At 43.5% G+C, this 25,591-nt stretch overlaps 2 pseudogenes across 2 annotated transcripts in view; one reads left to right on the top strand and one right to left on the bottom strand.

Annotated features, from left to right (window-relative positions):
* Positions 1-25,591, bottom strand: part of LOC308511838 (neurofilament light polypeptide-like) — a 1,188,981-nt pseudogene that overhangs the window by 401,469 nt on the left and 761,921 nt on the right. The window lies entirely within an intron of this gene.
* LOC308510997 (zinc finger and SCAN domain-containing protein 21-like) lies at positions 11,545-12,805 on the top strand (annotated as a pseudogene). The gene is made up of 2 exons: positions 11,545-12,328; positions 12,411-12,805. The product of its transcript is annotated as a zinc finger and SCAN domain-containing protein 21-like (transcript).

The following is a 25,591-nucleotide window of genomic DNA, read 5'->3' as shown; positions in this document are numbered from 1 at the left end:
GTTTGTTTCTATGTATTAGGTCGAGCTGCTATGTCTCTTGGAGTTGGTAGAGTGGCCTTGTATAGTATGTGTCCTATAGGGCCCAGTGGCTCAGCCTCCCGAGTCACCAGAACTGGGCACTCCAGGTATGCCCCTGTTTGGGCTGTGTGCACTTTCCTGTTGTAGTTGAGCCTTAATTGCTGTTAGCCTCACTGGGAGAGATTAAACCCCAGGCAATTGGCTGTGAGGACCAGCTGTGACTTCAGGGGAAGAGGTTCTGTGCAGAAGACACCCCTATGGAGCAGGACTTGCTTCAATGGGGCTTTGGTTCTTATCGAGTCTGCCCCTTGGGTGTGTCACTTGTGGAGGCGGTAGGGTTGTAATCTGGTGTGGTTTAAACTGACTGCCAGGTGCACTGGCTCTAGAGCTTTCTGGGAGGTGCAAAGTCAACCATTGCCTGTGCCTGCCCAAGACCACTCAGCATGTTCTACAGAGCAATTGCTATATGGCTACTACTTGTGTTGGGCTTGGAGGTGCCTAGGAGAAACAAGCTATGAAGCAAGGCAGGGTGTCACTAGTGCTGGGCCTAGAGCCACTTCTTGAGATTTATGGGACATGCTGAGGCCAACTGATGCTTGTTTGAGAGGTTTTAGGAAAGTCCAAAGTATGAGGCAAAATAGACTAGTTTTATGGAAAAGCCACTGGAAATGGCTTGGATGAACCTGCAAGTATGGAGGGGTGGGGTTTTAGGGAATCACTAGGGTGGGGCGAAAAGTGTGACCCAGATTGATGGAGACTCAGATATGACATCTTCATGTTGGCTCTGTGTCCAGGAGATCTCAGCAAAGAAACGATGAATGACTTCTGCCAGCACTTTTGTCTGGGAGAAAGCTGTCCTCTAGTTCTTGTCCTGATGCCAAACAATTTAGTGCTCCCCTGTATGTCCCTGAATCCTTTCAAGCTGTTATCCCAGTGCTGGAGCTCAGAGGGAGTATGAGTAAGTCTGTGCACAGGCCCTTTAAGAGGAACTTTCTTGGAATCTTAGCAGCCCTCCATTTTCCTCAGCCTCAATCCCCACTGGTTTTTAAAGCCCAAAGTTACAGGGACTTCTCTTTTTGGCACTGGAACCCTGGGCTGAGGGGTGTGGTGTGGAATATGGACCCCTGGCTCCTCATAGGGGCCCCTATGGCCCAGAAATCCCTCCCAATTCAAATAAAAGAAAAAAAAACATGTCACACGTGGGTGTTGGACCAGCCCTCTGTGCCTCCACACCTCCTACCAGTCTCAATGTGGTTTTTTTCTTTAATTCTCTAGTTGTAGGGCTTCCATTCAGCCAGATGTCAGGTCATTCTGAAAGATGATTCTTCTGTAGTTTAGTTGAAATTTTTATGTCGTTGTGGAAGGATGCAGGTATCACATTTACCTATGCTGCCATCTTGAATTGTCTACAGTAACTGTTACACATTAATTATTTTACATAGATTATGTATTCACATCTCTGTATTTCACATTTTTTCTGATTGATCAATTGGAAAAATTAAATAATCTTTCACCTTATTAAAATGGTCATTGTCTGGCTGGCATGACTCAGTGGTTGAGCGTTGACCTATGAACTAAGGGGTCAAGGTTTGATTCCCCGTCAGGGCATATGCCCAGGTTGCAGGCTCAATCCCCAGTGTGGGGCATGCAGGAGGCAGCCAATCAATGATTCTCTCTCATCACTGATGTTTCTATCTCTCTAGCTCTCTCCTTTCCTCTCTGAAATCAATGAAAATATATTTTTAAAAAATGGTCATTGAACACACACTATTAACCATTATTTTATGACAATTATCACCAATATATTTATTAACAAAATGTCAGCATCTTGTACCTTCATGAATATAATGATTAGTATCTGTGTGTCAGCTTATAAACAGGGCAGCCATAACTATTGTTTACTAACTGTCAGATGTAAAAAGAAAAAGTTATATACTAAATGTAGAACTTCTATGTAAGATGGTATCACATGTTAATGCTTTGAAGTCCTCTTTTCCTGACACATATATAGCATAGATCAGAGAGATAAGAGAAAAAGAGAAATTAAACCAATATATATGTTCTCAGAAACAAGATAATTATCTCTCTGCAAGTGAAGCTGAACCAAGCATCTGGATCTTGAAGTAGATTAGGGTGTACAAGATTTCTTTCCTCTTGGGGTAAAAGGCATCAAATAAGAAGTAGATTAGGGTGTACAAGATTTCTTTCCTCTTGGGGTAAAAGGCATCAAATAAAAAGTGCCCCACTTGATGTGAGAGAACAAATCAAGACTCATTGTCTTGTGGAAATAATGGAGACCATCCAAATGATGATATATAGTGGGGGAAAAGGAAGGCTTCAGGTATGTTGTGATTGAAATTTGTTCACATAAGGAAATTGCAAACAGGTGAACTAGAAGTTAGACATCCTATATGATTGGTTTGGTGAACATGTGTCTCTTCTTGGTCCTGAGCATAGACTTTTAAAAAAATCTTTACTAGACCACGAACTTACACCATACACAAGAATAAACTCAAAATGGATAAAGGATTTAAATGTATGACGGGAAACCATAAACATTCTAGAAGAATCCAAAGGCAACAAAATCTCAGACATATGCCGAAGTAATTTCTTCACTGATACAGCTCCTAGGGCACTTGAAACTAAAGAGAAAATGAACAAATGGGACTACATCAAAATAAAAAGCTTCTGCACAGCAAAAGAAACCATCAACAAAAAAACAAGAAAACCCACTGCGTGGGAAAACATATTTGCCAATGTCATATCTGATAAGGGCCTAATCTCCAAAATTTATAGGGAACTCATACAACTTAACAAAAAGAAGATATTGTCGAGAGTATTACAGATGTTTCCCCCTTCCCCGAATTTCTAACCTCCAACCCATACCCGCCCCCACCCTAGGCCTTCATCACCCTATTGTCTGTGTCCAAGGCAATGCATATATGCATATAAATTCTTTGGTTAATCTCTTTCCCTACCCGCATGCCCCCTCCACCCCCCCTTCCCTCTGAGATTCTTCTGTCTGTTCCATGTATCCATGCCTCTGGTTCTGTTTTATTCATCAGTTAATTTTGTTCATTAGATTTCACATAAAAGTGAGAGTCCTGAGCATAAACTTTTGATAATGATTTTTTGAAAAATCCTAGGACATTGATTCTGCTACCTAAAATAGTCATGTTCCCATGAGCAATTTTAGGTCTCCTATCATTAATGTGTTTTAGAACTAGAAAATAGACTTCTTTATAACCTTAACTGGCCTATCAGCATTCCCTTCCATTAGTGAAAATAAATGTAGTTTAGAAATGAAATACAATGGAAGACCCCAGTTTTTCTCCAGAATATCATTCATCTTCACTCTCAGGATGTTTACACTGAAATATAAGGTTTAGAACAGTAAAGAATATAACTTACTGGTTATAAAAATTATAAAAGTCACATTCTTATATATTTTAGAAAATAATAAAAATATTTAGTAAAAATATAACTGGCCACAGGGGTACTTAAAATTGGGTAGGTTTACTGTGGTGGACAGTGCCACACCCTTTCCTGCCAATATCCTGTAAGACTCTCAAGACTCCATAAGAATTTATCATATGGAAGATCTAAATGACACATAAATGTCAAGAGTGGATTTAATTGCACTAATGATATTTTCTTGCCTTGATTAGAAGAAACAGAGTACCTTTTGGAGAGTTGCAGTGATGAATCTGATAAGAATATTAGATATAATGTATTGGTCCACTTGACACAATAATGCTATGATTTTTGGAAATATTATTTTAGAATATAAATATACCTTATTATAAAGCTTTAAATCTATGCTAAAATGAATACAGTGCATCCAATTCATATTATTTATCCTGATAAGCAATGTACATTATATTTCATTTCAAATGGTCTCAGTTGTTAAGCTGTGACTTTGACTGACCTATGTAAATGGCAAAGTATTTCCATGAATTAGCATTCCCACTTTTCTTTAGTAGTCTCTCCTTTTTTCCCCACCTTTTATAGGAAGAATCAAGTGCCCATTTTCCCTTTTATTATTAACAAACCATTGATAAATTTAGATCCTTCTACATTTTTTATTCTCCTTTATTTTAACTGGACGGTGTGATTCTCATCACTGTAAATTCTCTGTGTCATTTAGCTGAGGCTACTTTACCTTTATTTTATAACTTTTAAAAAATATATATATCTTTATTGATTTCAGAGAGGAAGGGAGAGGGAGAGAGATAGAAACATCAATGATGAGAGAGAATCATTGATCAGCTGCCTCCTGCACACCCCCTACTGGGGATCAAGCCCACAACCCAGGCATGTGCCCTTGACTGGAATCAAACCCAGGACCCTTCAGTCTCCAGGCCGATGCTCTATCCACTGAGCAAAACCAGCTAGGGCTTATTTTATAACTTTTGAGAATGTTAATACCTCAGGGTTTTTTCCTCTGTTCAATTTTGAAAACTGGATTAATTCCTCATTATATTATAGAAATTGCTTATTACAATTATCTGATAATTGCCAAAGCCAATAGTCTTGTCTCAACTTTTACTTTTTTAAAAAATATATTTTTATTGATTTTAGAGAGGAAGAGAGAGGTATAGAGAGATAGAAATATCAATGATGAGAGAGAATCATTTATTGGCTGCCTCTTACACATCCCACACTGGGGATCGAGCCCACAACCTGGGCATATGCCCTGACAGGGAATCAAACCATGACCTCCTGGTTCATAGGTCGACACTCAACCACTGAGTCATGCCGGCTGGACAATTTTTACCTTTTTAAAGACTGTGTGGCATGGGACAAGGTCAACCAATCAAACCTCAATTTATAAATTTCAATCCTAATCAAAATCCATTTTGAATTTTTTAAAAACTCTATAGTCATCAGAACACAGAACAGCAAAAATATATCATTTTATACCTGTTAGCCTGGCAAAAATTAGAAAGCAAGATAAAATTAATTATTGACAGAAATACGTAAATATAGGAACTCTCAGGCATTGCTGATGAGAATGTAGATTATGGTATTACTAGAGGCCCGGTGCATGACATTTGTGCACTGGAAGGGGGGGGGTCCGTCAGGTGAGCCTGCACCCTCTCCAATCTGGGACCCCTTGTGGGATGTCGGATATCCCTCTCACAATCTGGAACTGCTGGCTCCTAATAGCTCACCTGCCTGCCTGGTTGCCCCTAACTGCTTCTGCCTGCCACCCTGATCACCCCCTAACCGCTCCCCTGTTGGTCTGATTGCCACCTAACTGCTCCCCTGCCAGCCTGATCGCCCCCAACTGCCCTCCCCTGCAGGTCTGGTCCCCCCCAACTGCCCTCCCCTGCCAGCCACCTTGTGACAATGTGGGGACAGCCATCTTGTGACAACGTGGAGTGGCCATCTTGTGAGACATGGGGGCAGCCATCTTGTGATGACGTGGGGGGGACCATCTTGTGATGCGAGGGCATTAGGGTCAGTTTGCATATTACCTCTTTATTATACAGGATTGTCATTCTATAGATAAATCTATAATAATTTAAAGTTTGTCTGTTCTAATATAGAACAGCCCTGCCCAACTGAATGAAGAGAGGTACCCTCTTTCCCACTGACAAAACAGCTGAATCTAACCCAACCTGCGGTGACCTGAGGCAAGGGGGAACATCCCAGGGCTGGAAATCTGTGCTCCTGCAAGTGGCAAAGAGGAGGTTCCAGCAAACCAGTCAGGGCTGAGGTATTGGAAGGAGAGGAAGACCTAACCCCAGCCCTGCTTCCCTACCCCCAGTCCAACAAGCTACTGGCACCCCTTCCAACAGTAGTCTGATCAAACCATTCAGGCCCAGACCAGGATACCCCTACAGAGCCCAGCTCCATGGGGGAAGGGAGAACAGATCAGAACAGCGACATTCGTGACAAGACTCAAAGCAGACCTAGCCTCTGGGCTGAGGTCCTGGCTACTGGACTACCAGGGACTTCAACCTATTGGGCCTCAGTCAGGTTGCTCAGGGCCAGAAAGGGATAGTGACTCACATTGGCCTGTACCAGAGAAGCTCCCAGTAAGCCCAGGAAAGACACACCAAGGAACCAGATTCAACAACATCAGAGCAAAATCCAGTGAGCACCACAAACAGCGGACCCAAAGGTTTTTGAGAGTGTGAGTGTGTGTGTGTTTGTGTGTGTGTGTGTGTGTGTGTGTGTGTGTGTGTGAGAGAGAGAGAGAGAGAGAGGTTTTTGTCTGTTTTTCCTATTTTTTTTCTTCTCCTTTTTCTTGCATATCTCTAATTTCTCTTTTCTTTTGATTCTATTCTCTTTTTTACTATTATTATTACTTTAGCTCACTTTATTTTTCTCTCCTTTTCTCTTTTTGTTTTCTATTTAATTTTTCCTATCTATATTAAATAGTTCCATTGTTACTACGTTTTAAATTCGTTTATTTTCTGTTTACTTTTCTTTTTTATTCCTATACTAGTGTTTTTGGCTTCCTTCTTGCTCCCATATTGCCACTTTTTTTCTTCTTCTTTCTCCCTTACTCTTTATACCCCCTCTAAGTCTTTGGTCTCGTGTCTTTTAGTATTCCTTTTATTTTTTCTTTGCTTTGCACCAATGCAAACAAAATTCAGCTTAAGAAATACACTATCAGCACCTGAAGTCCCCCTTTATGCCCATTTCTAGTCCTGTCTTCCAAAAAGGCAACTTCTACCCTCACTTGTATCACTATAGTTAGTTTTGCCCTTTAAAAAAAACAACAACAAAAAAAAACTTTGTAGATAAATAATCTTATGCTATGTACTCTTTTGTGCCTGGTTTCTTTAGCACTGTTTGTGTGAACTATCCATGCTCTTTTATGTACTGACAGTTCATTCATTCTCATTGTCCTGCAATATGCCATTATATGAATATACTACAATTTATTCAGTCATCCTATAGTTATTGAACATTTGTGTTGTTTCCAGATTTTGGTTATTATTAATATCACTGCTATTAACAATCTTGGTGAACATAGGTATGCAAGTCTGTTGGATCTATACCTAGTGGTAGAATTGCTATTTCATAGGGTGTATTTATGTTCAGCTTTAATAGATACTACCAAAGTCATTTTCTAAAGAATTAACAATTTACATGTGGAGTAGGAATGTATAAATTCCAATTTTTCTTACAAACATTTGGCACATTAAGTCTTTCAAATAATAAGCATTCATATGTGCATGAAGCAGTGTCTTATTGTGGATTTATTTTTCATTTTCCTGATCAGCAGTAAGGTTGCAGACATTAAAAATGCTGATTGGCCATTTTTTTAAAATGAGTGTCTTTTGCCCATTTTTCTATTAGTTGTGTTTTTTTTCTTATTGATTTATAGAAGTGTTTATACAAGCTCTTTCTTATTTATGTATTTTGCAAATTATCTTTTTTCCAATTTATGGTTTGCCTTTTCACTCAAGTATTCTGCTTTGAGTCCTTCCCCTTTTCATTGTAGGATTCTTTTTAAGGCATATTTTGTTATTAAATATCTAACTTGGTTGTACTAAGTTTGGAGAATATGGTCTGTGAGATACTGACACTTTGAAATGTGTGAAGGCTGCCATTATGGCTTAATGTATGGTATATTCTATTAATAATTTATGTGTGTTTAAAAATAATGCATGTCCATTATTTGTGGAGTGTAGGGTTATCTATATATCTAATAGCTGAGAATCAATAATCCTATTTAATAAAAGCCTAATATGCAAATTGTCCCCTCAGGCAGTCGTTTGGTCATTCAACCTGGAGACTGGGAGTTTGACCGCTTGCTATGACATGTGCTGACCATCAGGGGGTGGTGCAGAACATGGCAGGCATTGGTGACATGGTGCTGGCAGTGGGCTGCAGTGGAGGCGCTGCGAGCCCCGATGGACCCCGACAAAAGCAGAACCTCAGCAGGATGATGGAGCAAGTGAGCGAGTAGTGCCAGTCCAAGGTGAGGTGCCAGGCAGGGCTGCGAGGCTGGGGACACAAGCTGGGGTTTCAAGGCTGGGGGCACAATCTGGGGCCTGATCTCCACAGGCTACTCTGAGGAACCCCACCCATGCATGAATTCATGCACCGGGCCTCTAGTATTTGTATAAGAAATGTTATGGCCGAAACCGGTTTGGCTCAGTGGATAGAGCATCGGCCTGTGGACTGAAAGGTCCCGGGTTTGATTCCAGTCAAGGGCATGTACCTGGGTTGCGGACACATCCCCAGTAGAAGGTGTGCAGGAGGCGGCTGATTGATGTTTCTCTCTCATCGATGTTTCTAACTCTCTATCTCTCTCCCTTCCTCTCTGTAAAAAATCAATAAAATATATTAAAAAAAAAAAAAGAAATGTTAAGGCCCTGGCTGGTTAGGTTGGTGGCTAGAGCATTGGCCCTCAGACCTAAGGGCTGTGAGTTCAATTCCTTGTCAAGAGTACGTACCTTGGTTACAGGTTCTGTCCTGTGGGAGAGGTAACCAATCAATGTGTTTCTCTTACATTGTTTCTCTCTCCCTCTCTCTCTCTTGCTCTCTCTCCCCCTCCTCCCTCCCTTCCATTCTCTCTCTCTCTAAAACTTAGTAGAAAAATATCCTTAGGTTAGGATTAAAAAAAAAAAGAAATGTTATGTGTTCACAATACTCTTTCTACTTTTGGAACACAGAAAAATGCATTTCATGAACTCTGTGTGAAGTTGGCTAGGGTACATGTGAATCACTTCAGGACAATGATTTGTAAGCATAAGCAATATGCAACATTTTCAAGCCTGATAATAAAACTCTCTGTGCCATATATTCTGCTTACTCTCTTCACTGGCATGTCCATCTTTAGGTCATGAGTTCCACTATGTAGTATTACCAGATAAAATACAGAATACTCAGTTAAGTTTGCATTTCAGATAAATATCAAATATTTTTAGTATAAGTATGGGCATGGGCTACATGTTGCAGGATACATACTTATACAAAAAGAAATAATTGTTTATTTGAAATTAAAATTTAACATGGTGACCTGCATTTTATTTGCTAAGGTGAAGGTGGTGGGCATGAGGATGAAAAGCAGCTAAATAAAGCATATCCATGAAATACGTCTAGAAATGAAATATTTGGTGTGGTTATGGCTACACAGAACTGGCTAGAAGCAAACAGTTCAGAACTCTACTAAGTCTGTGAGACAGTTTTATTGCCCAAGAAAGCACAATTCTTGATAATTTTTTTTGATAGTTTCAAACTTAAAAGTTTTCAACCTCCAGCCTTGCAGAATTGACAAATTTTCTGAGAAGTTTATACAGTTCTTAGTTTCAGCTTATTTTCCCAACACGTACTTCAGGTGTGGCCAGGCAAAAAAAAAGGGAGTGTGAACAAGAAACTGCCAGAAGGTAAATTCAGATACCACTGGGAACAGTGGACAAGGAAATTCTTCCAGAGAATAGAATCAGGGTGTAAGAAACATCACCTTAGTCCCTAAATTCAGAGGCAGACTTTTACCATATTTTTCAGCAGTCATTCAGAAGTTCTACTGACAGCTGTTAACTTCTCTGTGTCGCCCACATTCCCCTTTTTTAATGGGGATGTTTATCATAGTTATCCTGCTCCTGCTTCACCATTGTACATTGGGTGTATGAGGTGGGCATAGCAGATTTGTCTTTTTAGTGCCTAGGTCCCTGGAACAAGAGGAGCCACATCCTAGATGTTGGGCCAGATACAATGACAGATTGGATTGCAGATTGTCTCCCTTGGAAAAAGAATGAGTGTGTAGGAAGAAAAATTGAAGTTTCCTCACCTGACGGGCAGCTGTGACAGAGTAAATGCTGTGCTCAACCCACCATTTCCACTTCATGAGAACACAGGGAAAAGGCTGTATTCTTAGGCTTTCCTTCAGATATGTTGGGGGCTGAGTTTAGCCTATGGTGTATAGTCATAAGTGATATGTATTAGGCCGTGTGTATATTCAGAAAACTACTCTAGATATATCAAACAGAGATTGTAAGCAAGAAATTAGTTACAAGAGTATTGGAAGGACTGGAAAAGCAAAGAAAATAAGAGGGTTTACCACTTTTCAGAAAGATGCTACTGCCTTTGGACTGGAGCCTACAACTCATACTCACTGCTAACCTGATGAAAGTTGTCACTACCATGCCACTGCTGTGTAGCAGGAAATCAGGAGCCTACATTGCTATTAATGCTGCTGAAAAGTTGCTGTGGATATTGCCTTTTGTAAAAAATGCAATTGTATTTTTCATAACTGCTTTTGCAATTTTATTGTGTTTCTTTATTGAATTTATTAGGGTGACATTGGTTAATAAAACCATACAGGTTTCAAGGATACAACTCAACAAAACATCATCTGCACAGTGTATTGTGCACTCATTGCCCAAAGTAACGTCTCCCTCGGTCCCAATTTATCCCCCCTTTGCTGACTTCTACCTCCTCGACCACCTTTTTTTTTTTTTTTTTCTGGCTATCACATTGTTGTGGTGATATATAATTTTTTACTTAATCCCTTCACCATTTTTTTTTACCCAGGCTCCCAACCCTCCTCCCCTCTGACAGCTGTCAGTCTATTCTATTGTCCTATATACCTATGCTTCTGTTTCTATTTTGTTTGTTAAATTATTTTGTTCATAGATTCCACATATATGTGAGATCATATGGTATTTGTCTTTCTCTGACTGGCTTATTTTACTTAGCATAATACTCTCTAGGTCCATCCATGTTGTTGTAAAATATAAGATTTCCTTCTTTTTTATGGCCAAGTTGTATTTCATTGTGAAAATGTACCACAGCTTTTTTTAAAAAAAAAAAAAACAAAAAACAAAACAAAACATTTTAAAATTTATTTTTAGAAAGAGAAGAAAGGAGGGGGGGGGAGAGAGAGAGAGAAACCTCGATGTGAGAGGGAAACATTGATCAGCTGCCTCGTGCACACCACTAGCTTGTTCTCTCTGAGAAGGATATTAGAAATCTTCCTACATTTCTGTCAATTGCTCTGTCAATGTATTGTTAGGTCCGTACATGTTATTGATAATCTTCTTGCCCAATTTTTCCTTTGATCAATGTATCATATCTTTATTTATTCTTTATGATGTTTTAGCTTAATTTATATTTTGTCATATATTAAGATTTCTATCTTAGTTTTATTTTGATTCATAATTGCCTAGCAGTATTACATACTCATTTTTAAAAATCTTGGTGTCTTAATTTTAACAATTTTTTTGTATTTTCAGAATACCTTTTAAAAAAAATTCAGAGAACTTCTGTATTTTAGTTGCTATAATTAACCAATTTATATTTATTTAGTTTTATTAAGGCTCTTAGTTGCCATCTTATTATACATTTTCTTCTATTATATTTTCTCTTTTTCTTCCTTCATAAATTCCACTGCATGAATCACTTTTCACTTTTTATTCTGCTGATTTAAAATGTATATGTTTTGAACTGCTACTCTGACTTATGGTTGAGCGTGTAGCCCTGAAGAACCAGAAACCCAAAGGAACCAATATTCCTTCTACAAAGAACCCCATCTTTAGTGAGCCTGTTTCTGGAGTCCATATGATGACCAAGGTACTGCGTGTGGCCACAGGTCTGGGCCCTAGGCCTCTACAGGAGCAGGTGGGGCCTGGGATTGTGAAAGTTGAGGAGAAGGAGAAAGAGAAGTGCTTTCCTAGACTGGAGCTGTTCAGCCAGCACTTCAGGCAGTTTGAGTATCATGACATACCTGGCCCCCGGGAGGCCCTGAGCCAGCTCCATGTGCTCTGCTGTGAGTGGCTGAGGCCCAAGATCTACACCAAGGAGTAGATCCTGGGCTGATGGTGGTGGAGCACTTCCTGACCAACCTGCCCCAGGAGCTGCAGGCCTGAATACAGGAGCACTGTCCAGAGAGTGCTGAAGAGGCTGTCACTCTCCTGGAAGACCTTAAGCGAGAACTGAATGAACCAGAACAGCAGGTTTCACCTCCTCCAAATGAACAGAAACAGGCATGGGAGAAGATGTCCTCTTCAGGAACAGCAAAGCAATCCCTGAGCAGCACCTAGCCATGGTCTCTGGTGACAAGTCCCAAATATGAATCTTGGGGAGCCCTGTACATCCAAGAGATTGGTGAAGAACAGGATTTTACTCCAGAGCTAAGACAGAATTAAGATTGTAAATCGAACACCCAGAATAAAGAATCAACCGATATGCAGAAAAATTCTGAAGAGTCTCATGCAGAAGAATTCAAAAAGGACATACTCCCATAGTGATTGCCAATAAATTTGAGGCCAGTTTAGAAAGGCAGTGGGTAAACCTTGAAAAAGAGAAACAAAAACCCCTTTCCTAGACAAAGGTTCCAAGAAAGGTAGAGAATTAATGCCTACTAAACCTGCCCCAGGACAGAGATGTTACATATGTGCTGAGTGGGGAAAAGCCTTTAGCAACAGCTCAAATCTTACTAAACACTGGAGAACACACACTGGGGAGAAATCCTATGTGTGCACCAAATGTGGGAAAGCCTTCAGCTCAAACCTTACTCTTCATTACACAACACACTTGGTGGAACGGCCCTATGACTATAAGTGTGGAAAAGACTTTGATCAGAGCTCAGATCTCCTTAAACATCAGTGAATGCATCCTGAAGAGGCACCATATCAGTGTGAAGATTGTGGGGAAGCTTTCAGTGGTAAAGGCAGCCTCATTCGACACTATCGAATACACACTGGAAAGAAACCTTATCAGTGCAATAAATGTGGGAATAGCTTTAGTCAGCACACAGGTCTTAGTTCTCATCAGAAAGTCCACAGTGGAGAAAAGCCGTATAAATTTAAAGCATGTGTAAAAGCCTTCAACCACAGCTCCAATTTTAATAAACATAGAATCCATACTGGGGGGAAAGCCCTATCTCTCTCTATATATATAAAAGACTAATATGCTAAGTGTGACGTGCACTGGCCATTTACAGAGAAACGGCACTGCAGACCTGGCGCCCACAAAGCAAGACTCGGCTTCCCCCAAGTGGGACACAGGCCCCGCCACCACCCCAGAGCAACAGCCCAACAAATCACAGCCAACACTGCCGAGACCCCATGGTGCAAAATGCAGCCCACGGCCCAGCCCAGTAACTATGGCTGTGGGCACCAGGTAATGACGTCACATAGCAACACCTGGCTTCCTCTCTCTAGCGACGCAGGGGTGGGTAAACTTTTTGACTCGAGGGCCACAATGGATTCTTAAACTGGACCGGAGGGCCGGAACAAAAGCATGGATGGAGTGTTTGTGTGAACTAATATAAACTCAAAGTAAACATCATTACATAAAAGGGTACGGTCTTTTTTTTTTTTTAGTTTTATTCATTTCAAATGGGCCGGATCTGGCCCGCGGGCCGTAGTTTGCCCACGACTGGACTAGAGTCACTAGACTCTAGTCACTAGACTCTTTGGAGTTTCTTCAGCCCAAAAACACTGCTTGCTTTATAGCCAGATGCAAACATTTCACACTGTAACCAAATGTCTGTGAAGCATTTTCCCATGCCTCATCTCATTAGATCCTCACAGAAGTCCTGGAGTAGGTAGATAGGAGACTTGGTGGAATCCTATTTACTTTTCATTAGCTGGAAAATGGAGATTTAGAAAGTTTAGAAACTTGACCCAACTGAAAAGAAGTAAGAAATGGTGGAACTTGAAAATGACTTCAGGTTTTCTCACTGTGCAGAATATAGTCAAACACTGCTACAATGAAATATTTCACTCTTTGTTCTGTATGGTCCTATATAATAAAGAGCTAATATGCAAATGGTCATCATGCCCTCATGCCTTCATGCTGTAACAGTTCAGACACTTAACACTGGGGAGAGAGGAATGGGGACCAGCCAGGCACAAATGAGCCTGTGAGAGAAGAATGGGAGCCATCCAGGCTGTGGCCTGGGAGAGGGACAAGCTGCCTACTCTGCAGTCCCAGGCACCAGCACCTGCAGCTGCAGCCCAGGAGAGGGACAAGCCACCTTCCTTGTGGTCCTGGGTGCCTGCGGCCAGCCAGAGGGAGGAAGCCTGGGTCCTGGGTACCTGAGACCGGCAGGAGGAGGGAATCCTGGGTCCCGGGTGCGGGGCAAGGCAGAGGAAGTTAGGGGCAATCAGGCCATCAGGGGAGCAGTTAGGGGCAATTAGGCAGGAAGACAAAGGTGGTTAGGGGTGATCAGGCAGGCAGGCAGGTGAGCGGTTCGGAGCCAGCGGTCCTGGATTGCAAGAGCAGTCAGACATATCCCAAGGAGTCCCAGATTGGAGAGGGTGAAGGCCAGGCTGAGGGACTCCCCCTCTGTGCACGAATTTCATGCACTGGGCCTCTAGTCCTATATAATAACAGGTTAATATGCAAATAGACCTAATTGTTGAACAACTGACCAACTGGTTGCTATGATGTGCACTGACCACCAGGGGATAGGCACGGACCATGTCGGGCGTCAGCAGCAGGTGGCAGAGAACAGGACATGGCGGGCGTCGACCATGGTAGGATAATGGAGAAGATGAGCAAGGGTGCCAGACCAAGGCAGGGCTCCAGTCGCTGACATCTGGGCAAGCCTCTGATGGTTACTGAAAATTCTTTGCTCCCATGAGCCATGGTCCTGCCCAGCACTCACACCAACTGCCGTTGCCGGTGCCGGCCCTGCTCGCATCTGCTGCCAGCACCTGGCGCAGGTCCTGACCACTCAGTGCTGTCAGTGGGTGCAAGCAGCAGCTGCTGGCCCCGATTGCCCCTGAGGCCTTCTCCACCTCCCCCTGCTCCTGAGGGCGATCATGGCAGCAGCTGCTGCTTGTACCCACTGCTGTCGCCAGCCCCAATAGCTCTGTGCCATCATTGGGTCTGAGCAGGGATGGCACCATCAGCGCATGGGGGTGGTGGCGGCGGGAGCAGGGCTGCTGGCAGACAGGGAACCAGGGGCTGTGGTGGGAGGGGCTGGGCAGGGGGGCAGAGGATGGGCCAAGACCCGCCCCTCTGCCCACTGCAATCTTGAGGCCCACATTTCCTTTTAAGGTGCACAAATTCATGCACTGGGCCACTAGTTGGAGTAATAATTGTGGGAAAACCTTCTGCAGTCAGTCAAATCTTTCCAAACATCAGAGTTCACACTGGAGAGGGAGAAGTGTTTAACTGTCAAGTAGGCTCACAGTGTTTGTGTGTGTGTGTTTTGTAACTCTAGAACATGAATGCTAGGGAGAAGTCAGAGAACTGTAATATAAACTTAAGGGGTAGGTTTTGTTTCATTCAACATCAAGAGACACTGAAGGAGTGAGATCAGTGGCACAATAAAAAGGAAGGTCCTGGAAGGTGTGGGTTCCTCATTCGCCAAATTAACTGAGGCCAATCCCCTCACCATACTTCAGGTCCCAGTAACTATGTCAGCATTGCCTTTTGTATAGTTAAAATGATGTGTATCAAGTATAATTATGGAAAAAGCATTATGACTGTTAAACTGTTTTAGCATATTTTAAAGAATTATGATTTGTAAAGAATTGAGCCATTTGAACACAATCTAATCTGATTCAGAATAAATTTATAACATCTCATAATAATAAATAAATAAATAAATGCTTACATTTTATTTTTGTTCAGATGGCCCACGTGCTATGTAACCCACACTCATATTAACTTCTCTATTGATTTCTTAGACTTATAAATATACTAGGAGGCTGGTGCACAAAATTCGTGCACTGGGGGGGAGGTGTGTCCCTCAGCCCAGCCTACCCCCTCTCACGTACTGGGAGCCCTCAGGGGATGTCCTATTGACAACTTAGGCCCACTCCCTGCTCCCCTTGGGGAGCAGGCCTAAGCCGCAGTCTGGCCTCCCTTTGTGGGAGGTGACCAGGCTGATCAGGGGAAGGCACCAGCCCCATCACCCCGCTGCTGCAGCCACTGCCAGTCACCGCAGCCAGCAAGGTTTTTTCATCAACACGGACTCCAGTCCCGTCACCATGAAAAAATGACAACATTTTTTAGGCATTTTCAAGATGTGTCTTTCATATAATAATACTTTCTTTATTATTTTTTTATCCTCACCTGAGGATATGTTTCCATTGATTTTTAGAGAATGTGAAAGAGAAAGGGAAAGACAGAGAGAAACATCAAAGTGAGAGGAACACTTTGATTGCTTGCTTCCTGCATGAGCCCTGACCTGGGCCCCGGCCAGGGAGGAGCCTGCAACCTAGGTACATGCCCTTGGTCAGAATTGAACCCAGACCCTGCCTTCGGCAGGCCAAGGCATTATCCACTGAGCCAAAGTGGCTAGGGCAGCATATGACATTTCTTAGCCCTCCAGCAGCGGACCTTCGTTTTTTTCACCAGGAGTGTGGTGAAAAACCCTAGATCACCGTTTTGGATTCTTATTACCCAAGTTACTAAGAATATTACCAGTGGCATACAGGGAGCTTAACCAATGAGCGGTCAGAAAAGGTGCTTCCTCTGTAGTTCACACCAGTCTGTGGCTTGGCACCCCACCAACCCCCACCCCAGGCTTGACGCCTCTGGCCTAGGCTTTAGGCCTGAGCAGGGGAACCCCATCTCCCCCGATCACGGGCTCCACCCTTGCCCAGGCCTGATGCCTTGGCCAGAGGCATCGACCCCCATCACCCTCCGATTGCCAGATTGGCCCCTTGCCCAGGCCTGATGCCTCCGCCAGAGGTGTAAGGCCTGGGCAGGGGACCCCCATCTCCCTCCCATAGCTGGCTCTGCCCCCTGCCCAGGCCTGACGCCTCTGGCCCAGGTATCAGGCCTGAGCAGGGGACCCGCACACCCCTCCGATTGACGGCTCCACCCCCCGCCCAGGCCTGATGTCTCTGGCCCAGGATTCAGGCCTGGGCAGGGAACCCCCCTCTCCCCCCAATCACCGGCTCTGCCCTTCCCAGGCCTGATGCCTCGGCCAGAGGCGTCGACCCCAATCACACTCCGATCCCCTAATCGGCCCCTTGCCGAGGCCTGACACCTCCGCCAGAGGTGTCAGGCTTGGACAGGGGAACCCCATCTCCCCCCATCACTGGCTTTGACCCCTGCCCAGGCCTGATGCCTCTGGCCCAGGCATCAGGCCTGGGCAGGGGACCCCCATCTCCCTCTGATCGCTTGCTCCATGCCCCCCCCTACCCAAGCCTGACACCTCTGACCCAGGCTTCAGGCTTGGGCAGGGGACCCTCATATCCCCCCAGTCACTGGCTCCAACCCCCACCCAGGCTTGATGCCTCTGTCCCAGGCATCAGGCCTGGGCAGGGGACCCCCAGCCCCCTCTGATTGCTGGCTCCACCCCCCACCCAGGCCTGATGCCTTGGCCAGAGGAGTTGACCCTCATCACCCACCAATCGACGGATCGGCCCCTTGCCCAGGCCTGAGGCCTCCGGCAGAGGTGTCAGGCCTGGGCATGGGACCCCTGGCTCCCACCATCCCCGGCTCCATCCCTGGTACCCAGGATCTCTGGTACCGCCCCTGCCAAAACCTAAGGCCTCTGGTGGAGGCATTAGTCCTGGGCAGGAGACTCCCAGCTCCCTGCAATCTCCTGCTCTGCCCCTGCCTAGACCTAATGCCTTTGACCAAGGGTTAGGCCTGGGCAGGGGACCCTCAGCTCCCTGCAATTGCAGGCTCTGCCCCTGCCCAGGCCTAATGCCTCTGGCCAAGGCATTAGGCCTGGTCAGGGGACCCCCAGCTGCTCACGATTGCTGATTCCAGCCCTGCTTCCTGCGATGGCTGGTTCCACCCCTGCCCAGGCCTAACGCTTCTGGCCAAAGCATTAGGCCTGGGCAGGGGACCCCCAGCTCCCTATGATTGCTGACTCCGCCCCTGCCTAGACCTAACGCCTCTGGCCAAGGCATTAGGCCTGGGCAGGGGACCCCCAGCTCCCTATGATTGCTGACTCCACCCCTGCCTAGACCTAACGCCTCTGGCCAAGGCATTAGGTCTGTGCAGGGGACCCCCAGCTCCCCGTGATTGCAGGCTACACCCCTGCCCAGGCCTAACGTCTTTGGCCAAGGCTTTAGGCCTTGGCAAGGGACCCCTAGCTCCCCAGACTGCCGGCTCTGCCCCTGCCCAGCTCCCATTGCCCGCTCCACCCCTGCTTTCCACTATCACTGGCCGGGTGGCAAAGGTGTGGGGTTCTCTGATCACGGTTGGGGGGCAGGGCAAAGGCGGCCCTGGGGGCCGCCTTTGCCCTGCCCCCAGCTCTTAGCTCCCCCCTGGGTTTCCAATAACCATCAGTGGCAGGGGGCTTCTTCCGTTCTTTCCCTTTCGCCTCCCAGCATTGTGCCTACATATGCAAATTAACCGCCATCTTTGTTGATGGTTAACCGCCATCTTAGTTGGCAATTAATTTGCATATCGCCCTGATTAGCCAATGGGAAGGGTAGCGGATGTACGGCTAATTACCATGTTTCTCTTTTATTAGATAGGATGTATGTGATCCTCCTTAAAAATATATGAATATATTCTCATACACCTTTAATCCTTCCCCCTTTTTTTTACCTTATTAATATTGTACTAAAGCCCTGGCTAGGTAGCTCAGTTGGTTGAAGCATCATCCAGTATACTGAGAGGTTGCAAGTTCAGTTCTCAGTGAACTGAACTTAGGTGTGTGGTTTCAATCCTCAGTTGGGGCACATAAAGACCACCAATCGATGTTCTCTCTCACATCATGGCCCTTCCAAATGTATTTTCTTCTTACTTAAAAATTATAAATTGTTTTTGTATTTAATCTCCTTGTAAGTTTTCAGAATTTTTATTTTTTTTGCTTTTGGTGATTTTAAGTTTGATTTAATGTGAACAGCAAAGTTTTCCCCATATATCTCCCATTTTGCACTTTACATAACATGATCTTTAATGAACAAAATGAAGTATAGTAAAATACCATTTTTATAAACTCAAAGTGCATGCACACAAAATAATACACATTTTGCAAAATTATACAAACAAAATGGGTATGTATTAAACAGATTGGAATGGTTCCCTATGGAGGGAAGGGAATGAGAAAAAAAATGCAAATGAAATGGGAAAATAAAAGAGAAGAGGGACCTTGCTGTGTTCAATATGATAAGGCAAATACCTCAACTCTCTGTACTTATGTCCAAAATCAAAAGTAAAACAAAACATTATCTCATACTGGGTTCCAAACTAACTTAACATAAACATATGAAACATCAAGCTCTGGCCTGTGTGGCTCAGCTGGTTGGAACATTGTCCCATACACCAAAAGGTGGCAGTCAATTCCCAGTCAGGGAGCATACCCAGGTGCCGGAAGCCGGTCCATCCTTGCTGCTTGACACAGTCGCTGCAGGAAAGAAACATCTGCACAGCATATGTTTCAAGGGACCTGGCGTATATAGCATACTGTTCTTAATATGTTTGCTCCCCTTAGTGCTGTGTGTTTTAACCAAGGTCACCTCTCCGAGAAAGGTTGTTTCCCCAGGTAGGGATTTTTCCCTGAAGTTAGGGAGGGGATGAAACTCCTTAACTAAGTGCCAGACGGGTAGTTAATCACTTCAACTACAAACAATCATGCTTAAGCTACATAATCTTTACTCCCTGGAATGGAGATAAGAAACGCCCTAACCTTTGTAATAGAAATTGACAGGATTAAAATCAACTGGTATAAATACGGATGTAACAAAACAATAAACAGCAGAACCTCTCTGGAGATCCAGACCAGAACTTGGCTGGAGATCCTGGCTGGAGATCCTGGCTAGGCTGCTGATCAACTGAACACCGTCTCTGTGTCCCTCCGTCTTCGCCGACTCCATCTACGCCTTTGGGAACCCCTGGACCTGCTGGGGTTGGACCCCAGCACCCAGGTTACAATTTGCTCCCTAGTTGGACACATGTACAAGACAACCAATTGATGTATCTCTCTCATATCAATCTTTCTCTTGCTCTCACTCTCTCTTCCTCTCTCTAAAATAAATATAAAATATGAAAAATTATTTCCATAAGAAAAATATGATGGCTTATCTTTTCTTAACTATAGCATCATTCTGATGTTTGTTTTACAAATGGGAGGAACTGTATGGGCCTATAGAAGAGTGATTCACTTACGTGGTTAGCTGTTCTTTAAGTGCTTATGTTGTTTCATGTCTGGCACTCTAAATGTATCTACTCTACTTATCTTATAAAGAGTACATACCCTACCAATACTGCACAGAGTTTTGTATGAGGAAGTAGCTTCCATCTGATTAATTTACCTAGGACTTATCTTTTACTCTGTTTCATTCATCTCTGCTCACCTTTCCCTGGCTCTTCGATCTAATTTATTTGATCTTAATCATTAAGTTCTGTTCCCCTTGAATGTTGTTCACCAAATATTTCTGATTCTTCCACATTCTGAGTGCACAAAGCCATTTTCTGGCTTTCTTTAGGTTGGATGGGACTGACTTGAACTGGCGAATGTATCTGATCCTTCTTTAGAAATGCAAGACCCTCCAACACTGCTTTTTCCATATGGGACAATAACCAGCAAATTTTGGGATAGTGGATGCTCCATTTGCCTAAATCTCTGAGTAACTAAAATATACATAGAGCCCAGACTGTCCACACTGAACATGTCATATGCATTTAAAATGAATATTTCTTATCTTAAACCAGTGAGATTTGGAGTGCTGTTTATTTTGCTGAAGTATACCCTAATATATATGGAGTGATATAATTGCCAACAATTGAATGATTGGTGAAAATATTCATTTTGATATTAGGATTGTTATACTGGAGTATTAGTCAAAATGGCTAATGCATTTATATTTACTGAAAACTTGAAAACATCCGCTTAGGCCACCAAAACAAGTCAACATATTCATTGTCTCATAACGTGTAACAAGAAAATGTGAACTCAAGTCTAAATGAGGAATACTTTATATATTGCTTCTTATTTAAAAGCCTTGCTCTTGCCATATACAAAAGGGAAGACAAATTGATAGAAAAAGATTGGTTCTTCTAAAGTGTCATTAATCATTTCTGATATTTTTAACAGACATTGATTTATTTGTAGATGACTTATTTTTAATGTATTCCATCTTAACAAAAAATATTAAGCCAACCAGCCTGTCCATTTCCTTGCCAAATTTGTCAGAATGTGGCACCTGGTTCAGTTAATTCACCCTTGTCTTTTTTCACCATGACTTTGCTGTGTAGCAAAATTTTACTGTCATGAAATTATTTTCTCAGTTGAATGAAAAAATAATTTGCAATTAATTTGACAGTTACAAATGAACATGTTCTCTTTTATTTTATCTGAGAGGTCTGCATAAACACTTCTTTTGAGCAGTATTTTCAGTGAAGGAAAATGAAGCATAGCCTTTTAAATAATGTGCCAAAAGGTACTGAAAATTTGCCATTATCTAATTGACACTGCAAAGACACCACATATATAAGTGTGCAAGATGTGTTTGTTTATAACAAGTCAGGTAGAGTCAATTGAATATTGTTTAAACCTGTCCTCTCATGGTGGTACATAGGCACAATTATGTGAAGGACAAGAAGGGTGATATTTACTTTTAGGTGTAGTATGCTTCAGAGAAACTTGTCAGAAGTGATAGTGTGTAACTTCTGAGATTGTAATCAAAGGCGATAAAATTTCTGCCTGAGACTCACTTCTGTTCATTCTCTCTCTCTCTGTTCACCGTTGGATCCAAGTGGTAAAGTGACTTGCTTATGGTTACACAGCAGTTGAGTTGCAAAATGCCAAGATTTACTTGTCACTTTGTAAATACTGACCTTTAAATTTTTGTGCCAATAACCAATTCATCAGAGAAAAGAAACAATGTATGTATGTATGCATGCATGTATGCTCATAGGAAAATATTTATGGAAATCCATGGCCCTTATGAACTAATAATAAATAATAATATTTGAGAAAATGCTGTTAAACTCCTGCTATAGTATATGCTATAATATTTCTTTTTTTCAATTTTTAATTGAATTTATTAGGGTCACATTGGTTAATAAAATTATATAGGTTTCAGCTGTACAATTCTATAATACATCATCTGTACGTTGTATTGTGTGTTCACTATCCCAAGTCAAGTCTCCTCCCATTCCATTTATCTTCCCTTTACCCTTTACTACCTCCCCCCCCCCACACACACAAACACACCTTCATACTGTTCTCTGTGCCTATAAGGGTTTATTTTCCTTAATTCCTTCACCTTTTTCACCCAACACCCATCCTCCCTCCCCTCTGACAGCTGTCAATCTGTTCTCAGTATCTATGAGTCTGTTTCTATGTTGTTAGTTTATTTTGTTCATTACACTCCACATATAAGTGAAATCATATGGTACTTGTATTTCTCTGAATGTGTATTTTCTGCTACCTTGTCTTCCAAGTTGCTGATTTCATTCTCTGCTTCATCCAACCTACTATTTATTCCTTCTAGAGTATTCTTCATTTTAGATGAAGTATTCTTCATTTCTTATAGGTTCTTTTTAATGGTTTCTACATGCTTTTTCATGTTGTTGTAATTCTTACAAAGTTCCTTAAGCATCCTTATAACCATTTTTTTTTAATGCTTTATCTGATAAATTGCTTGCCTCTACTTCGTTTAGCTCTTTTTCTTGAGATTTCTCCTGTTCTTTCATTTGGGTCATGTCTCTTTGTCTCCCCATTTTGGCTGCCTCTTTGAGTTTGTTTCTGTATATTAGGTTTATCTGCTATGCCTCCCATTTTTGTAGGGTAGCCTTGTGTAGTAGGTGTCCTGTGGCACAGTCTCCTTTATCACCTGAGCTGGATGCTTGAGGAATGTTCCTGTGTGGGTTATGTGGGCCCTCCTGTTGTAATTGAGTCTTGATTGTTATTGGCCCATTTGTGCATGGGTTCGATTTATATGAGGTAGGTTGTTAGTGAATCAATAGGAAAGGGTGAGGGTTGTTCACCAGATTGATACAGGTTCAAACTCAGTGCCAGTGCTGGGTCTGAGGGTACTCAGCAAATGATCCAGGCTACACCAAGGCTAGCTGCCATCTGCCAGCTGCCTGTAGACCTTTGTGGTTGGGCATGTTCTCCAGTAGTCATCAGCGTGAGGCCAGCAGAGTTTACCAGTCCCACACTAACCAAGATTTGGCTCTGTGAAGAGAGAGTTCGGCACCGGCTGGCTGACTATGTGGATCAAGCCAGACCACAGTGTATGAGCTGTTGTGGAGATGCTGACCACACAAGCAGAATTTACCTCAGCAGGGTCCAGTGCTGCGAAGATCTCCCTTTTGATACATTGCTTGTGAAGCTTATTGGATCCTTCTCTGATACTATCTGGGACTGGCCACTGAGTGTATTCATTCTGGAGTCTCTTCGGGGGAAATGCTGGTGCAGGTCAATATCAGATCCTGCCTGTGACTGGCCCTGAGCTACCTGTTTTCAGCTACAAAGCAATTCACAGTTTGTGGGTATCTCTGCTGGGCCTGAGTGTGTGCAGTAAGGACCAAACTGTGTACCAAGTCAGACTTTTACTGGCATTGGGCCTGGGGCCAGGTCAGCAAAAGTCCCAAGGCACTCTGAGTTTTCCTCTGCCTACTGGAAGCCTGTTAGGCTCAGTCACTGGAAGAGCCTCTGGCTGTGCTCGATTTATATGAGGTAGGTTATTAGTGAATCAATAGGAAAGGGTGAGGGGTGTTCACCAGATTGATACAGGTTCAAACTCAGTGCCCGTGCTGGGTCTGAGGGTACTCAGCAAATGATCCAGGCTACACCAAGGCTAGCTGCCATCTGCCAGCTGCCTGTAGACCTTTGTGGTTGGGCATGTTCTCCAGTAGTCATCAGCGTGAGGCCAGCAGAGTTTACCAGTCCCACACTGACCAAGATTTGGCTTTGTGAAGAGAGGGTTCTGCACCGGTCAGGCATGCAAGAGGAAAATGGGCCTTGTCCTAGAGCCACATAACTCAGTTTCTTTCAGATTCTGACAAGAACCTGATCTCAGCAGGATGGGCTTCTGGGAGTCAGGATGATGCGGCTAGTGCAGTGGTCGGCAAACCGTGGCTCGCGAGCCACATGCGGCTCTTTGGCCCCTTGAGTGTGGCTCTTCCACAAAATACCGACTTCTGTGCATGGACCATGAAGTTTTAATTTCATTGTACATGCGCGCCCGCATGTGGTATTTTGTGGAAGAGCCACACTCAAGGGGCCAAAGAGCCACATGTGGCTCGCAAGCCACAGTTTGCCGACCACTGGGCTAGTGGATCTCCCATGAGGGGGATATGCCAGTAAGGTTTGAGGGAAGGTAGGGCGAGTGGTCACTGCCCAGAGCCATACAACTTAGACTGTCTTAGATTCTGTCCAGACCTCAGCAGGACAGAGCCACCAGGGTTCGGAAGGGTGGGGCCACCAGGAGCCTGGAGAGTGGGATTGCAGATCTCCTGAGGTGGGGGGATTCCAGTCAACTTCATGGGAAAGTCGGGAAAATTCAAAGCCATACAACTCAGTCCTTTACAACCCCTGAACCTTTCCAGAATTATATACCTTGACCAAGATAGCTGACTTCTCAGCAGGGAGCAAGCTTCCTGGGCAGGGAAAGAGGGAATTTAGTAGATAGACCTTTACTTTCCACTGGACTGATGCCATTTGGAGGGGAGTGTTCCACCCAAGAAAGATGGTGTCTGAAGTTTGCAGAGATCCTAGTAGCTGTCCCTTCAGCTCTCTTCCCAGAACCACAAACCCCAGTCTCTCCTCTAGTCCACTCCACCCTTTCTCTGCTGGAGCCCAGGGTGAGTTACTCCAAAAGAGATTTTGTGCCTTAGGCCAGTGGTTGGCAAACTCATTAGTCAACAGAGCCAAATATCAACAGTACAATGATTGAAATTTCTTTTGAGAGCCAAATTTTTAAACTTAAACTATATAGGTAGGTACATTGTTATCAACTTAATTAGCATACTCCTAAGGTGGCCTTTGCTAAAAACATCCTCAATCTGATTGAGGTACATTCGCTGAGTTTGACCCCTTCCAACTCTCCCATCCTCACTCGTCTTGTATACTTGTTTCAGATAGACGAGTGTGGATGGGAGAGTTGGAAGGGGTCAAACTCAGCGGAACGTACCTCAAAACAATGTACCTCCTCTGCACTGCGTATCCCACAGCCTGCCTGCGCCGCATCTCCCTTCACCGACACCCCCCACTTCTTCTAAGGCCACTTCTTCAAAATAGACTAGCCCAGGCCAAAAACCGACTTCTGCGCATGGGCCACGAAGTTTCAGTCACACTGTACTTGCGCGCCCGCACGTGGTATTTTGTGGAAGAACCACACTCAAGGGGCCAAAGAGCCGCATGTGGCTTGCGAGCTGCATTTTGCCGACCACTGCCTTAGGCAGTGATGGTGAATCTTTTGAGCTCGGTGTGTCAGCATTTTGAAAAACCCTAACTTAACTCTGGTGCCATGTCACATATAGAAATTTTTTGATATTTGCAACCATGGTAAAACACAGATGTATATTTTTGATATTTATTTTATATATTTAAATGCCATTTAACAAAGAAAAATCAACCAAAAATATGAGTTTGCGTGTCACCTCTGACATGCGTGTCATAGGTTCGCCATCACTGGCCTTAGGCCTTTAAAAAGACTCCTGTGTCTCTAGCCAACTCCTATCGCTCCCTGGTAGACAGAATCTCCACTGATTTTCACAGCCATAT

Source organism: Myotis nattereri, assembly GCF_964212035.1.
Source record: "Myotis nattereri genome assembly, chromosome: X".
Classification (NCBI taxonomy): Eukaryota; Metazoa; Chordata; class Mammalia; order Chiroptera; family Vespertilionidae; genus Myotis; species Myotis nattereri.
This window is presented reverse-complemented; position numbering and strand designations above follow the sequence as displayed.